Below are 15699 nucleotides of genomic sequence, written 5' to 3' on the forward strand. Positions count from 1 at the left end.
CTCCTCTCCCCCTCCCTCTCCAGTCCGAAGAGCAGTCAGGGTTCCCTGCCCTGTGGAAAGTCCAGGGTCTTCTCCCCTCCATCCAGGTCTAGGAAGGTGGACATCCAAACTGGCTAGGCTCCCACAAAAGCCAGAACATGAAGTTGGGCAGCTGAGGATAGTAACCTGAAATGACCCTAACCTATAGCCGTACTGAAGAATTTACTTTTCTAAAAATTCGTTGTGTTTTATTGCTAAGGGGTATGTGTTTGTGTCTGTTTGAATGAAAGCCATGGGTATGCTGGTGACTGGGAAACAAGGAGATGGCATTTGATCTTGTGCAGCTGGAATTACAAGCAGTTGTGAGCCCTGGAATTGGATTCTGGGTTACTGAACTCTGGCCCTCAGAAGAACAGTCAGGGCTCTAAACCACTGAACTATTTCTCCAACTACTGGGTTTTATACTTTTGGAGAATAAATAAAGATATTTATAAGACTATAAGAAGAACAGTGGTTTGTTCTTTCTTAACCCTGTCTTACGATGAAATATAAATGCTAGTTAATATATCATCTTTAAATATTAAAGATAATAGAGTAAACTTACACAAAACACAAAAGGGATTAGAGTAAATGATCATTTTCCTATAAATTAGCTATATTTTTCTATAAATTAGTCAGTTTAAAATACTTCTAAATAATTATTTTTGATAAATTTCACATTATCTTTTGAATATTAGACTAATATATTACTATATCTAAATCGCTTGTTAAACCAGCAGATCAATGTCCAAGTGTATTATAGTGTATGAAAAGACAGTTTTATAACTAAATTTTACTTAGGGCCTATTAACAGAAGTAGAGGTTAGTGAGGCTTTTAATCACTTTGAATTTTCCTCAGTGATACACATGAATAAACAGTACTGTTTCATGTTAAAATATGAATAGTAACATAGTTGAAGCCACATCATAATATCTTATAGTGCTTTTGATATTAGTTTTAGTATTTCATCCTTCTATTGCAATACAATCAAAAATATAAGTGTTATTATGGACGATGATATTTGCCAATTTCCCATTACAGTGACAGTTAAAAGCTTAAGGCAGGAAGTCTTTGTTCAAGCTCATAGCTCAGAGATGTGACTTTACCCTGCCTGGTAGGGTGTTATATTATGGGTACGTTGTGTCATCAAGTCATCCAGGAAGAAGAAGAAACAACACCAGAACCAACTGAACTTTCCTTTTCCTCCCTTCATTCAGCTCAATAGTAGACATTTGGCCAGTGTATCTCATTAAGAGGAGGGGGAATTCTTCCCCTTAATAGAGTCCTCCTGAAGACACACGAGAGGTACTCTAGTAATCTCAGTTATTCTTAATTCAGTAAATTGACTTCATAGTATGTAGGGATAAGCCCTCCCCTTGGGGGCGGGCTGCCCTCAGGCGTATGTTTACTGATATATTGGGCGGGCAGAGGCTGCGCGCCCCTTCCCTTCCTCTCCTGTCTCCGCTGGCTACTCCGCTGGAACCTTGGTTTCGTGAGTCTGGTTTTGTTATTAAACTTGTTCAAATACCTATTACCTTGGTGATTATTAATCCGACCGCTGCAATAGTAATCACTCCATATGATGACTAGTCTCAATTAACAAATCACTAAGATCACCAAGTGTGCTATCCTCTGGGCATAACTATGGGACATCATCTTGATTAGGCTGAAGGTAGAAATAAGACCAGTATTAGGTAGATGGCAGAATTCCCTGAGGTGAAATCTTTGAATAAATAAAAGAGGGAGAAAGTGAGCTGAGTAAAGGCATTCATCCCTTTCCTGACCTTGGGCCTAATGTGGTGCCTATTTCAAGCTGCTCTTTTCTTGGTTTCTTTATCATGATGGACTGACTCTACGATGCATGAGCCACAGTAAACCTTTCTTCTGCAAGTTGCTTTGGTCATGGCATATTATCACAGACATTTAAGGCATTTCCAAGTTAGTTGTTTCATTCTTGGATAAGATAAGTACATGTGTGTTCCAAGAAGTATATTATTTTCTTCTCTGGATATGCTTTTTTTCCACTGTCTTTACTTCTTAGGTCATCATTACTCACTCTCTAAGTTTCATTTTACATTTTTATCATTTTTAAAGGATATTGGGAAAGACATAATTCAACCTCACAAGTCAGTTTTAAAGAAAAAAATATGAGAAAGAGAATCTCATATGAAACCCTTAGAAATTGGTACCGTAGAACAGTCCCAGCAGCTGAAGTCACTTGCTGCTCTCTGAGATAACTGGAGTTTATGTTGTAGCACCCACATCAGGCTGCTCACAACTTTCAGTAGCTCCACCTGTAGGCAATTGAATGTCGCTTCAGTCACCTGCATTCACATGGGCAGAATCACATAAAACACACAAAACAATTATACAAAAACTTAAAAGCAATGGCTAGCCAATGCCAGGTGTTCAGTCCTGAGATCATGTCATTATGTGTGTGTGTGTGTGTATTACATATGTAATATGTGGACTGACTTGGTCACACTTATTTATACATATATTTGTATATGTTTAATAGCAATTAAGAAATAGAGGCCATGAATTTGAGGGAAACGAAGTAGGGTTGCATGAGTAGGGATAGAGAAAAGAAAGAAAAGAGAAAGATCAATGTAAATTGATTTTAATCTAAGCTAATAAAGGTATTAAAATAAAAATAAATATTTTTAAAATAGAAAATAATTACATAGCTATCAATAATTAAATAAAATTTAAGACTTTTTCTTTTTTTCTTTCCTTTAGGGTTGTTTTCTTTCTCAGCTGGGCCATGGTGGTGCCTTTAATCTCAGCTATCAGGAGGCAGGGGCAGGCAGATCTCTGTGAGTTCAAAACTATCCTGGTCTACAAGAACTAGTTCCAGGACAGGCTTCAAAGCTACATCGAAACTCTGTTAAAAACAGAAAATAAAAAGAAAAGAAAAAGAAAGAAAGAAAGAAAGAAAGAAAGAAAGAAAGAAAGAAAGAAAGAAAGGGAGAAAGAAAGAAAGAAAGAAAGAAAGAAAAATATTCACCTCAACATGAAAGATAGACGTTATCTCAAAGTAAAGGGCTGGCAAAAAATTTTCCAAACAAATAGACCTAAGAAGCAAGTTGTTATAGTCTTTCTAACATCTAACAAAACAGACTTCAAAACAAAATTCATCAAAAGATTTGGGGAAGAACACTTCATATTTATAGAAGGAAAAGTCAACCAAGATAACATTTTACTTTGTAACATCTTTGCCCCAAACACAAGTGAAGTCATGTTTAAAAAAATAAACTATGCTTAAATCACAATCTACTCTCACACATTAATAGTGGAAGACTTCAAAACCCCACTCTCACCAATGGGCATGTCATCTGTACAAAAACTAAACAGAGAAACACTGAAGCTAACAGACATTATAAACTCAACAAATCTAACAGATACCTAAAGATCATTTCACCCGAACACAAAATAATATACCTTCTTTGCAGCACCTAATGGAACATTTTAGAAAATTGGCTAAGTACTCAGTTACAAAGCACATCTCAACAGACAAAGGTAAATTTAAATAATCTCCTGTATTCATCAGGGCATCAACAATTAATGTAGGACTTCGAAAACAACCAAAACAACAGAAAGCCTACCAACTGATATAAACTGAGGAACTCTCTATTGAAGGACAACTTGGTCAAAGGCAGAAAAAAAGAAATTAAAGACTTCCTAGATTTCAATGAAAATATTTGGTTGGTGTACCTAAATTTATAGGACACCATGAAGCAGTGCAAAGAAAAATTCAGAATACTAAAAGTCAGAGACTATCCAGATTAACCAAGTCATAAATGAAAGAAGGAAATAATAATACACACACAAAAGTAATTCATAATTAAATTAAATGGAGAGAAACTCAATGCAAGTCTACTAAAATCAGGAACAAGACAAGGCTGTCCACTCTCTATATATCTTTTCAATACAGCACTTGAAGTCCTAGCTAGACCACCAAGATACAAAATGAAAAGCAAGAAATCTGTATAACAGATTGTAATATAAGTTATGTACTGTGCAACTGCACACAAAAACTACATACTCCTTTTTAAATGTTAGAGTATCCACCAACTGACCACCCCACATCTTGTTCCCCTCTTACCCTTTTTTTGTGGTAAGCATGGTTTACACCTAATTTGTCTGAGAAAAGTAATTTTAGAAGATATATGAATGTAGTAGTTATTTCTGTCTGCCTCATTTTATTATACATAATGATATTTTTTTTTCCATTTTTATTGTGAGAAATGACAGAATATTGTTATATTCAAATATTAGTACATTGTGTTCATGGGCCCTATTGTATCTACTTGTCAATTCTTGAGTGCTTACATTGCTTTTATTTCATGCTTTTTGTGAGTAACGTTGCAACAATGAGAGTGCGGATGCCTCCTTAACATACCTAATCACCTGTGCGCCTCAAGTTTGGATATTATAATAGCACTTTTGAGAAGTGGAAACAACCCAATGTTTAGGTAATTTTTTCTGGTAGGCTTGTGTCAGAAAAGATATCACACTTACGATGACTTATATCTTCAGTCATCAAGCAAAAAAAATAGTAATTATTATTGTATCAAGTACTGTAATCTCAGATAGAAATTATCCAAGGTCACATTAAAGTTCTTCTGACGGATGGCCTTGTAATTATGAACAAGTTCTTTATAATGCAAGAAGAGCAGTGTTATTCAGTGCTCATCTATTGTAAGAAGTCCTGCATTAACATTACAGCCATTTCCCACAAAGAATGTGGCTTCACCTATTCATAATTCAGTAAGCTTCCGAAGGTCTTTGAACAATTCCTACCATAGTGGAAGCTGAAGAGTCACTACTAACATTGACAAGCTGTTCAACTTTCAAATTTCTGATTATTTTAAAATTAACATAAATTTTACTTTATAAACTTTATGTTTTTTTTCTTGAGGATTTTGCATTTTGTCTCATTTGTTGTAACATTTTTCTTGTTTAAATAGTTTTAATGAACAGCTGTGTTTGGGCTAATAACTAATGCTATAATTTACATAACTTATTGATTGAGGTCAATTTTATTTTAATTTAATATGATATAAGTAGCACACTGTTTAAAATGAAGAGCATACTAAATCTAGAAGAATCAGGTGAATTATGATCTTGCAGGGACTTTCTTAATGGATGATGAAGATTTTGAAATAATATTAGGATTCACTTACTCTCTTCTCTTTGTTTTAAGTGTCTTCAATAGTTTCAACTATAACTTCTGAGGATTCATCATGGCACTAAAATATTAATTTACTCCCACTCATTCCTACATATAATTAAATTTTCTTATTAAAATGAAATTCTATATTATGCAGTAGCAGGGTGACTTAAAACCCTGACATTTTGCTTATAAAGATAAATATTATATTCGTTCAATTCTTGAAAATATATTGCAAGAATTTTTCTAACAAAGCAATGAGAACAAATCCTAAAGTGGGGGAGAGGAAGCTTGTGCTCTTTGTCCTGTAGGAAAATAATAATAAGATCCAAAGGGCCAAGAGTAGAAATCCAGATAGAAAAGAAAACCTGGTAATATAGGATACAGTTTAAAGCATCATGACAGGGCATACAATAGAGATAGCTGAAAGAGGAATTAAATTAGCTGTCAGACATTAAGAGCATACTTACTAACTAGTGCTGCTAACTATTGGTCTGGAATTTCTTTCAATTTTCTAAAATCCATGACAAGCATTGACAAACTTAAGTAACCAAGCTAAATTCTCTTTTAAATATGAAAATACCATGGTGTATTTTTGCCAATTGACAATGATAATTCTTCTGTTTTATAAGCTATATATAATCTTTATGCTGTAGTTGTAAAATATGCAAAGAAGGGGTATGTGCAGGAAAAATAAAAAACAAGATTTAAAAATTGTTGGCATATTTACTTATGGAGCAAAACGATATTTTTTAGTAGTTTCAAAATGATTTCTCCAGGAAGGAACAGTCAAAAATATCAAAAAAATAATAAATTTCTAATTTTCTGGGTGAAACGTTGACTCTTTTCTCTAGAATAACGTAGGTTTTCCAGTTATAAAATGCATTTGTTTTACTTGACACTGGTTGGAGTCAGAACAGTTAAACATGCTATGCCATCAAGATACTGATCATACAGTATTTGAATTTGCACATTTGAGGATATTTCATATTTTGTCAAAATTTTGTTAGTTTTTTCTCAACTAAAAGCTTATGAATTTTCATGTAACTGCATAAATACCAAGGGATTGATATGATTTCAAATCAAACATATTCATAAAGACTGTAATGGTTTTCCTTATTTGTCGGGTTGACATGACTTGGAATAACCTGTAAAGATTATCAGTGAGGTATTGTGTACATTGGGTTGCTTGTAGGCCTGTCCCTAGGGGATGATATTAATTAAGTGATGTGGGAAGACTCAGACCTGTGACAGAGACACGATTCCCTAAGCAGGGTTCATGAACTATATAAAATTCAAGAGTATAAAGAAGAAAGTAAGCAAATAAGCACACATGCCTTCATTTTCCTTTACTCTTTACGGCAGATGTGATGTGATGAGCGGAATTCCTTGTCTAAACTTCCCTACTATGACAGAATATAACCTTGAAGTTTAAGCTTAAATTCACGACTGTCTTCACAAAGTAGCATTTTGTCAAGCTATTTTTAATCACAGTGACAGAAAAAAAACTAGAACATACATCCATGCTTTACTAAAATGTGACCTCACAAGAATAAAGCTGGAACAACATCTGGAACCATGCTAAAATGTAATCTCAGAGAACCTGAGTAAAGTGGGTATTGCCAGAGGGAGAGGGAAAAATTCCCTGCCCCCTAGTCTCTTGCCAACTGCAGCATCTGACAGAACTGATACTGGCCCTCATTATAAGCCGAAACAGGAAGATTAGGTTCTGTACTTAGCCTGGGTAAGATAGTAGTTGACAGAGTTGTGGGCGAGTTGGTCCTGAGAATGTGAGAAGGAGAGACAAAGTCCCATTCTTCATCTACCATAGGGTGTTGTGGACAAGGGAAAGAGGTCCCCAAGGACATTTAAGGGTTGCAAAGCCTGTTCTTCCATTCTCATGACTTCAGGGCAGGCTCACCTGGGACCCAAGCATCATGGTCAGCACTACTATGGTACCCAGGTGAAGAGCAGGGTCTACTTTCCTGAGTGCGATAGGCAGTGAGGGGTGAGGAGCAGGACAGTATCTCTTCCCTACCCATGCTGCATGATGGATGAGAAATGGCGCTAACACTCCCACACTCACATTCTCAGGACCAGCTGACCCACATCCCTGTTACAGGTTCAGCTGCACTGTGCTGCCTAGAGGAGGTGCAGGACCTGCTCTTCTAGTGCTGCAGTTACTGAGAGGCTAAGTCAACTCTCCCCTCTGCCATAGTTGGCGAGGTTTGCGAGGGGAGAGTATCTTTCCCTTGCCTTCACCACGACGTGTTAGACAAGCAGATGGGACCAGACTCTCCCACCCTCATGCCCTCAGGGCCAGCGCCACCACACCCCCAACCTGGTCAGCTCCTTCATACTGCCCCGATGAGGTGCAGGACCCACTTGCTCTCTCTAGCGCTGCAGCTGTTGAGAGGGAGGATCAGTTCTCCCTAGTGTTGCTGCCAGTGAGGGGAGGGTCAAACTTTGTGCATTCTTATCCTCTAGGTCTTCCTTGGTAAGAGTAGTCAAAAACATGAGCAAAGACCACGGATTTATATGAATAAGAGTAATAAAGTCATAATAAAAATGAGAAACGCAAACGGGTAATTTAGAACAGATGTACACAAATAAGTAGTATTTTGAACAACTAAAAAGTGACAAATCAAAATTATACTGATTTGGAAAGCATAAACCTATAGGGAATACATGATCCTGTCTTGAGTTTTATTTTATAAAAGAATTAAATCATGTGATACACACATAAACACACAAGCACACATACACACATGTACTTGCACATGCCTATGCCTAGTGTTTAATTTTTTTCTCTGCCTTTTAAGAGACTACCAGTCCAGGTGGTAAGTAACAGAAGGGTCAAGTATGAGCAGGCAGTCAAAAAAGAGGAAGAGCATAAGATTCCACAGTGTACTTAATAAGTAATTTGGAAACATACCTCTTAATAATTCATAAATTTTTAGCAAATTATTACTTTAAAAAGGTTTATATAGCTAATAGGCTTATGAGACAGTTTGTTGCAGTTGAATGTCTAGCTTAGATACAGATTTTAATTTCTAACTTTTAATAATGATTTTGGAAAAGCAGTATTATGTTTCATTACTTTTAATACATCATTTCTTGCCTGAATCATTGGATTCACCAGTCTCTGTATAGCTCTTAAAATAATACCCTTGGTTGTTAATTAATTCGGAACTTTCTATAGAAGTGTTTCCTATAAAGTATTCTTACTTGGATATTCTAGGCCAGTACCAGTTGCCTAACTTATTCTGATGTAAGTGTACACTCTCTTGACATTACCTCTGCTACTATGTCTTGATTTTTTCGGATTAGACGTTCTCAGACATGCTACAAGGAATATAGCTTTCAGAGTTTTAGATACCTTTATTTACACAAGTTTCATACATGTACCGGGTGACATTATTGCCTTATCTGGAGTAATTGAAATAACCCAAAGTAGTTACGTGTTTAAAATTTTCTGCTCCTGAAATCGTGGAATGCTTTCTGTTTAGATTCTTCTGAAAGCTAAGATGTCAAGATCAAAAGTGACAAATACTAATTTTCCTCACTTCAGTATAACCAGTTCCTTCATTGGGCATCAGCAAAATCATGCAACAATCCTAGAGCAATGTACTCTTTAATTTCTCAAAGAGAAAAGTATATTAATTTATGTCTCCTGGGGCTGAATCCTTTTCGTTGACGTAATCTTGCAAATAAACTCTGTTAGTTTTACATTATTGATGAAAAATGGCATACAACCTGGAAAAGAAAACAAATATTTAAACTACACAGACAACAAATTTTCAATACAACATACAGCCATTTGACACCTTTATTATTACAAAAATTATGAATATTTCCACAGAATCAAAAATGTGTAGTAATTCTTAATCAAGTAAAATAGTAGGTTTATAAACAGAAAATAGCATAGATGAATGGATAATCAAGGTTTTCTCTAGGTGACATGCTAATATCTAGATATATCCTTTCCAGTTTTGGCAAATTTCCCAAGATAAATCTGAATTATCAATGGTGCATTTCAAAAGACTCTAGACAATGTGACTATCAATGTCAACACTTTAATAATATCTCCGAGGGGTTAAACAAGCAGGGGATTAATTTTTTTTTTGAATTTTGAATTTTCTACATTATTAGGAAATGATTCATTTAGCTGCCTCCCCTACAAAGCTGAGAAATATGATTTTGATATGTATAAAATGAAGCAAAACAAAATACAAAATTAACATTTTCAATCTGAAAAAATTATTTTGTTTATAATTTTATTAGTTGATAATCACTTAATTTGTTGATTGCATAGAAACTTTTAAAGAGGTATAAAAATCATCATTTCAATATAAAATACTCCTTGAGACTGCAGTATAATTCATATGTTATTTTAACATATGTTAGTGTTATAAGCTATAAATAATCTTTTTTTTACTATTTTATCCTCATAATAGCAAGTTTTTATCTGCCTAAGTACATACAATATTTTCTTAGATTTTTCATATGATATACAGAAGGATAGGTTTAATATTTTACAATATGACTCTGATGCAAGTTACTGAGCTGTAAGAGCATTTACTTCTTAAATACAAGGTCACAGCTTTATTGTGTCCTTTAGTTCATGACATCTTCCATCAACATTTCTGGGTGAAGATTGATCTCTCCCTTCTGCCTGCCATCTAGATTGTCAGATATATAGTTTTATTAGGATTGACCTGTCAACCATGAGATGTTGTCAACCACAGCCTGGAAAATAAAAATAGTTCAGATTTTCCCAAACTCAAAGATGTGCTCAGGCAAACTTTTAGCATGCATGCCCCATTATGAGCTTCAGCAATTACCATTCATTTTAGTTCAAGACCAACAATCTTAAATTAAAAGCAATATTTGTGATACATCATATTTGACAGGTAAATATATCTGTTGATAGATATAAAAAGAGTTCTTCAAGAATATAAGATACTATAGATCACAGGGGATAACTAATTTAATGGTAACACTCCCATTGGAAGAATGATTACTCTCATAAGTGAGGGTAGATGCTGTCCCACTTTCTTCTGAAATATCTGGTTTAAAAATTTTTAAAAATCATAGTTTTTGCTTGCTTCAAAAACATCTCCTTCCTAAATTCCCAAGCTTACAACAGAATACTCTACTTAGAATTATTCAGCATGTGATAAGATATTCCATGCCAATAACAAGGCTATGATTTATGAGATATAAATATTTTTAAATGAAGACTGGGGTACAGCGAAGTTAATAAAGTATTTACTTAGTGATGACGATGATCTCGATTCAGTTCTAAGCATTGCACAGTACAGGTGTGGTAGTGCTTATCTATAATCTAAGCATGGGGAAAACAGATCAGTAAGAAGTTTAGGGCCATGATCCGTTACACAAAACATTCTAGGCCAGCTGCAACTTGAGTAGCAAACAAAGGGAAATACAGAATACAGTACAAAGTGGGACAAGACAGTGGAGTTTACGTTTTAGAGTTTTAAGACAAGGATGTCCTTTCTAATACTTGGCAGTGGCACAATAGAGAGCGTGTCTGACTATGATCAGAAGATTCATTTTTTTATGATCATTGATACATACAATATATACTGAACATCTATCATAGCTCATTATCCTCAGATTTTAATCCTTAGTAAATAGGATTAAGTATAGGATTCTCATTTCTGCTTACCCCAGAGCAAGGATTATGGTGCTGGGCTGTTTTCATATCAATTCCTTTGTTTGAATATCTTTTTTCTTTTCATTATTTAGTTTAAACAAGTAAAATATTGTTAGGAAGAATTATGCCCTTTCTTTCTTGTAGGAGGCCACTTGTTTGTTCCTGGTTGTTCAGGCTTGAAATAATCACTCAGAAAACAAATTATTTGCAATACTGTTTGGCCAATAGTTTAAGAGTATTTCTGACTCACTATTATATCTTAATTTAACCAATCTCTATTAATGTGTGTGTTGTCACAAGGCTGTGGCTTACTGGGTAAGGGTCCCACGTCTGTCTCCAGCGGGACTACGTGGCTTCTCCTCACTCTGCCTTCTTTCTCACAGCATTTAATCTAGTTTTCCCCACATAGTTCTGTTCTGCCCTGCCATAGGCTTAAAGACGTTCTTTATTAACCAATAGTATTCACAGCCTATAAAGAGGAATCTCACATCAGTTTCTAGGTGTCTCCCATGAATTCTGCTTCATAATAGATTTGGGAAACTGAGAGATTTAGGACAACTTCAAACAGGGCAAGTCTCTCCTGACTGACATGACCAATAAACAAAGGTGGAGAAGACAAAGTTTAGTTTGCTTTCCTTGACTGACATATAAGTACACTCCATTCTGGGAAAATATGTGGTCTCAGCCTAAAGTTGTCACTCAAACATCTTCCCCTGCTACTTTGGATCCCCTTGCTCCCACACTTATCCACACATTCACTTTCTTAAGACTATTAAGTAGTGAATTCTTCCCCAGAAGCATCACATGGTTTCATCCTGATCTGCAAACAAGGGTACCCTGGACACTTAACTAGAATTTCTTCTTATTCTTCAAATAATTATGTCCTGTTTATGCAGTAAATTCACCACAGCAGCCATACCCTTAATCAAGATGTACTCTTCAATTGTTTCTCTTTAGTGCTTCCTTGCCATACGTTAAATATTGTTTTAGCATTATATATGTATATTATACCATCTTAATAGATATGTCTGTTAGTCTTATATTGTATCTACATGAAAGCAGAGACCATAATTTGTTCATTGATCTATGAGAATTAATCAATGTTCTTGCACTAAGATTTCTTCCTATCACTCCATTACTTAGCCTGCTTCACTATGTATACCAATAGTAAACAGGTAGAAGTACAAGAATTATGATTTTGTTAAAAGATAATCCTCCTTATTGCTGAGCTAATTCTCCAAATTCATCTGAATTATGTGCTAAATTCATGCATATTAATCAAATATAATATTACATATTATATGTAATTACTAGTATGTACATATATAATATATATCACTAAAATTATTCAGAGAATATAAAGTCTTGACTTATCCCTCACTAGAAAACCTCTAGTTATGAGGAAGTGCAGTTGTATACATGTTTTTGTAAATCAAAGTAGAAGCTGTCAACCTGACAGAAGTCACAAAGCAATAGCTATCTTGATGTCTTTATTGTTAGAATGACTGAAAAAGCATTAAGTAGTGTTATGGTTCAAAGTCTTGAAAAAGTAGTATGTCATTCAGGAATGCAGTATTTAATTTGTGTACAGCATCATTAAGAGTAATTTTAAAATATAATTGGTTTAAGGTAGTTAATTCTGATGCCTGCAGACCTTGTAAATCATGTAAATATATACAACAGGGGTCCGTGCTAAGGAATCCATTCTCTTCCAGGAAATATCTAATTAGCATTGACAGACAACAACAACAAAACAAACTCACCAAAATACTAAAATCAAGCTATACTTTTGGGCAAGTTAAAAAAAATGTGGGCTGATGTGATGTTGCTCATTATTAGAACAGAAGTAAATTTTCTTTTATCGTACTCTGTTTAATTTCCTACAGATTTCTTTGTTTCATATGTGCCCACTTTACTCCTGATTCCTTCATGTTCTGAATACCCTGCTGTATCTAGTAGATTGCTGATCTTAATATTAACCAATAGTTCTGCTTACAAATTGCATTTACCTTCAGAAGAGTAAAAACTAATTTCAGATAGCTCTAGGCCATCAAATGGCCCCCACAGTATTCAAATAGCCTCTCCACAGTTAACTGTGGAAGGGGAGGAGAAAATAGTAAAACATTTTAATAAATTCAAAGTGTTACATTCAAGGCACAGCTTTAGTTTGCATATTGAATAGGTTTTCTTTCAAGTTTCTAGGTCATCAGGCAAAAAAGAAATACCAGATTTTTGAATTTATTATTTCACAATGTCATGACACAAAACCTTTTCTGTGCAAGCAAATGCAAAAGAGTTTTTGCTTTTAAACATTACTGAATTAATCCCCCATGTTATCTAAGTTACTGGTACCTTGCTCACAGTTTGGCAAACTTGCAACTCTTGGAATTTAGCAGTAGATATCCTTTGGAAGGATGTACCATACCATACCACCATAAAGAAAATATTCATTTACACAAATGTTCAGCTCTTAAAAGAACCATGTTTGCATAGGCATTCATTGTTAACTCAGCAAGTATCAAATTTTATTTTTGAAATATATCTAATGTGAAAAGAAACCATAGTTTTTAGTAATTCATTGAAATGAAGAATATGAAGGAACTGTAAGATAATGAACTTCAGTCAGCTCTTAATTACTGTGATGTTTTCATACTCAAAGTGGATTTGACTAAAGAGAAGTCTTCTTGTATACGCTAGCCATATAAAGAATCATATCTGATCTACCAAATAATACCTTTTGATTTTTCAAGGGTTAAGACTTAATACTTGTAAGTAACTCCAAGAAATTTCTCCTTAACTGTGGAATTCCAAAGGTCTAGAAAACTCTTGGGTACTATGATAGCCATTTAGTTTGGGGACACAAATTATGAAAATCATTTGTGCAATAAAAGTGAAGTTTGAGTGCTGAAATTGATCACTGCTTAAATAAAACTTTGCGATGTTTCCTTTTACAATGCTCTAATGTATTAACTTAAGTTGGATGCAATTATAAAATGATACAAGATTGTCAGTAAGAGTTTAGAAGGTGGTGATATAGAGGTCCCAGAGTTTAAGACGATACTTGGAGCCAAAGAGTGAGTCTGAGATCAGGTAAGTCTAGATGAAACTTTGTCTCAAAATAAGGAAAAAAAAAACTAGTCCAATAGAACATCAAAACCCTACATATGGTGCTGAAACAGTGAATCTCTTTGTCTCCTTAAAACTGCACCGCATTGTCCTTTGGCAGACAGTTTTACTGCCTTAACATTATTAAGGGATATAAATACTTACAGAGTTTTTAAGTGTATACAGGTTCACAGTAAAGGTAAATATATTTTGCTAGACTTCATGAATTTCAAAAAAATCTTCACAAATGTACAAGATGTTATATCCAGCATAATATTTTTGTCACTCATAAATATGACTTTTATGCCACAGGTGACTTTTATATATGTGTGCTATTCCAAACCATTAGGCACATGCCTATATAATAGCTGCACATCTATAATCTGAAAGTTAAGTCAAATATGTGAATTCATTAAATAAAACCCGTTTTTGGCAAAAAATATACTATCTTTATAAATTCATTTTTCTTTATGTATTTTCATTATTTCCATAGATTAGAAAAAGAAAAAATGTATTCCTTTTACCTGAAATAAGGTAAAAGAATAATAAAAGTAAATTTTAAATTGTTATCTTTCTTTACCGGAAATATAAGTGTAGAAACTTTCAAAGATGATCTTATTTTACTAAAATCTTTGTCTTGAATTTCAGATTGCAACATACCGATTTTTTTGCTTATTTTCAATAATTTCTATTGAATTATGACAGGTTTCTGCAGCATTTGTTCAAGACAACAACAATCTGCTGTATGTCGGTCACATCAATAAAAGTACCAAAATACTAGAAATCAAATACTTCTTTCATTTTTAAAGCTATAATATAATTACATTCCTCTCCCTTGCCTTTCCCTTTCCAAACCCTCCCACATGCCCTTTTTTGCTCTCTTTCAAATTCATTGCCTTTTTTTAAAAAAATTATTTATTTATTTATTTATTAAAGATTTCTGTCTCTTCCCCACTGCCGCCTCCCATTTCCCTCCCCCTCCCCCAATCAAGTACCCCTCCCTCGTCAGCCCAAAGAGCAATCAGGGTTCCCTGCCCTGTGGGAAGTCCAAGGACCACCCACCTCCATCCAGGTCTAGGGGGATGTTCTATTGGGAACTCACCAAGGCCAGCTGGCCTGGGTCTGAAAAAGCCTGGGATAAAACCGGACTCGCTGAACATAGCGGACAATGAGGACTACTGAGAACTCAAGAACAATGGCAATGGGTTTTTGATCCTACTGCCTTTCTTCTTTTGCATTGTTTTGTGCATGTGTGTATGTATGCATGTACACAACCACTTAGTCTGTATAACGTAAACTATGTTTTTGTTTTTTCCACATCTTACCATTTGGTGTTCTTATCATCAAGGAAACGTCATTTTTCAACAGATAAAGGCCATTTTTAGAAGATCTCATTCAATCAGAATGAGAAATTGTGGAGCCCAGACACAGGGCTAAAAACCTGCCATAGCTAAGACATAAAGAACATTGCAAAAGAGACAGAAAAATTGTAATAGTCAGAGGATTGGAGGTTTAAAATAATTATTGTCTCAGTTAAGGTATCTGTTGCTGTGAAGATATACCATGACCATAGCACTTCTTATAAAAGAAAGTGTTTAATTGGGTCTGGCTTACAGTTCAGAGGTATTTTAACTACCATCAAGGTGCAAACAATGGAGGCACACAGGCAGACAGGGTGCTGGAGAAAGAACTGAGAGTTCTACATCCAGATAAGTAGGAAGC

The sequence above is a fragment of the Alexandromys fortis genome, unplaced genomic scaffold (genome assembly GCF_014885135.2).
Source record: "Alexandromys fortis isolate MF-2015 unplaced genomic scaffold, M_Fortis_MF-2015_v1.1 scaffold_66, whole genome shotgun sequence".
In the NCBI taxonomy this organism is placed as follows: Eukaryota; Metazoa; Chordata; class Mammalia; order Rodentia; family Cricetidae; genus Alexandromys; species Alexandromys fortis.